This window comes from Helianthus annuus, chromosome 14, assembly GCF_002127325.2.
Source record: "Helianthus annuus cultivar XRQ/B chromosome 14, HanXRQr2.0-SUNRISE, whole genome shotgun sequence".
NCBI classification, from domain to species: Eukaryota; Viridiplantae; Streptophyta; class Magnoliopsida; order Asterales; family Asteraceae; genus Helianthus; species Helianthus annuus.
In genome coordinates, this window is record NC_035446.2 from 6,164,891 (window position 1) to 6,167,702 (window position 2,812).

The 2,812-nt window shown below is 42.0% G+C and overlaps 1 non-coding gene across 1 annotated transcript; it reads right to left on the reverse strand.

The window, feature by feature from the left end:
- Positions 1–2,490: 2,490 nt before the first annotated feature.
- On the reverse strand, positions 2,491–2,596 carry LOC118486953. Its single transcript, XR_004880120.1, has one exon. It is a non-coding gene; the product is annotated as a small nucleolar RNA R71 (small nucleolar RNA).
- Positions 2,597–2,812: the final 216 nt, after the last annotated feature.

Sequence of the window (2,812 nt, forward strand, 5' to 3'; positions counted from 1 at the left end):
TAAAAGACGAAATAATCCTCCACTAAATCGTGTAATTATCTTGAATTAGATAACTACGGTGCTTATGTTTCAGGTGCAGTTTAGGAGCTAAAGGATGGAGTAACCGCAGCTTTGGAGGCTTTGGTGAAGAACGGGTCATGCGTGGAACAAAAGAAACAACAAAGAAGACAAGGCAGCTGATCACCATAAATTACGGTCCTGCCGTAATTTACGGTGGACCTGGTTTTCACTTTCTCCTCCACCGTAACACAGGTTGTTCGCGCCGTAAAAGAATTATGTCCACCGTAAATTACGGTGGAGCCGTAATTTACGGTGGAAGCTGCGACCCCAAAGTGTAACTGCCATCATATAATCAGTTTTGGAGTGTCTTTTCACTATCTTTCATCATTGGACGGTTCTAGACATCATTGGGGGCGATTTTTGGAGAACTTGCTTGGTTTTGAACAATTTCAATAATTCGGTTTGTGCTTTTGATTCGTATGAACAATAGTTTGATGTTGATGATGATTCACCGAGCCATGTCCGGCTAAACTCTTCGGTGATCATCTTAGGTGAATGTTTCTTGAACCTTTGTGTGTTTAATTTCTGCATTTCTAGAATGACAACTTGCGTTGCTTGAATGTCATGGTGTATGTTTGATTGTTTGTAGTTTGTTAATCAATATTGCAATTTCTAGTCTTAATCGTACGTTCTTGGTGCCGTTGGCAACCGAGATATCACGGGAAGGGTTAGGGTTGGTTATTGATTAATTGGTCATCGGGAAACAACCTCGCGTTTATATAATCCGAGTACTTTGTCCCCTTTTATCACTTCAATCATCTATACACGAGTTATGTCTATGTAACTCTTTCTAGTTAGAATTACACACAATTGTTTAAAGAAACTGAAACCTAAGGTGATCATTGTTCTCCCCTAATTTGTTTTACAACCAATCTTGATTTGAATTAGTTTTTAATTTAGTTTTCCAAATCAACAAACCAAACTCTCGAATTTTAATTTCTGCAAGTTAGTCTAATATTAGTTTAAATACAAAGCTATACAATCAGCACATCTTCCACATACTCCCTGAGTTCGATACCCTACTACCACTATCTATAGTTGTTTGGGGATTAAATTTGCGTGACCCACGACATACACGTCAAATTTTGGCGCCGTTGCCGGGGAGTAGTGCGCAACGTGTGTTAGTTTAATAGTTTTGTTTGTTATTTTCGGGTTTACGTTGGTTGTGTTTAGTGTGCAGGTACTTCAGGTGTATGCATACTAGAGGCTCTCACAGGTCATCACCGCTATCGTTTGATCCGGAAATTGAAAGAACGCTAAGGCAAAACCGAGTTTTAGTGCGAGAAAACAAAATCATTGGTTCACCCACTTCACCCATTACACCGAGAAACATAATGGCTGATTCTCAAATTCCACCTACAACCAGTCAATCATCCTCATCCTTTATACCTACTTCCACCCAACCATCACCAAACACTACATTACCTAATACCACCGCTGAATTTACACCATCCAATGTCACCCAACCAATCACCACTCAAACTGAGCCTACCATCACCTACAATCCATCCACCACAATCCCACCATTATCTCACTTCTTTCCCCCAACTACGGGTCAATCATCATCCACCTTCACAATTGCACCTAATTCAACTATCGTGCATACTACTTCATCTTTTAGACCACAACAACAACAATCGGGCTTTCAGTATTCGACCATCCCATTTGGGCAGACCTCGGGAATTCAAGGAGATGGTTATGATGAGGGATTTGAAGATTATGAGGGTTATGAAGATGATGGGTACGGTTATGGAGGTTATGGTGATCAAGGAGAGTTTGGGTATTTGCAAAGTCAATCTCAAGGGATGGCAAGTGTTGGTGGAATGCCACAACAACAAATTATACCACAACACATTCGACCAAGACCACAAGGGCCACCAATACAACAACCTATTCCATTGCAACAAGTTCGGCCACAACATGTACAACCACAATTTCAAAGACCGATTCAATACCCACCGATGCCCCAACAACCAATTGCACCACAAGGGCCTATACCAAGACCAATGGGTCCTATTCGTCCAAGGGGTCGATTGGGTGTTCCAAGAAGGCATCTTAGGGAACAAGCAAGGGGGATAGAGGCACATTTCAGGCCAATCATTACTCAAAACCCTTCGCCGGTGGTTATCCCTCACAACAACCAAGGGAGAACTTTTGAAGTAAGAACAAATTCGTTGCAAAGTTTACCGAAGTACAAAGGGTTAGCAACGGAGGAGCTGTATTTCCATTTAGAGGCCTATGACTCAATTTGCAACACTTTTGGGAGTCAAGGTTTTTCGGCCGATGAAGTCAAGTTGGTCTTATTTCAGTTTTCTTTGGAGGATAAGGCAAAGAAGTGGTTCTACACTTTGCCTTCGGCATCTATTTACACTTGGGGGGAAATGCAACAAACTTTCTTAGACGAATTCTATACCGCCCAAAAGACTAATGATGCTAGAAAGGGGTTGAGGAGCTTCCAACAACAACATGGTGAGATGTTCCATGAAGCGTTCGAACGATTCAATATGATGATAAAGAATTGCCCTCACCATGGAATCGAATTGTGGGAGTTAATGAATGCCTTTCATGAGGGGTTGAGTGCCGAAGACGCACGCGATTTGATGTCTATCACCGGTGGGACTTTTGGAACAAACTATGAGAATGAAGATTGGGAGTTCTTGGAAAGCATGGCAACTACATCAAAGAGGAAAGCTCAAGCTTCAAGAAGAGCCCGACCGACCACTACCCGACCGCAAGTGCACGCCATAGATGA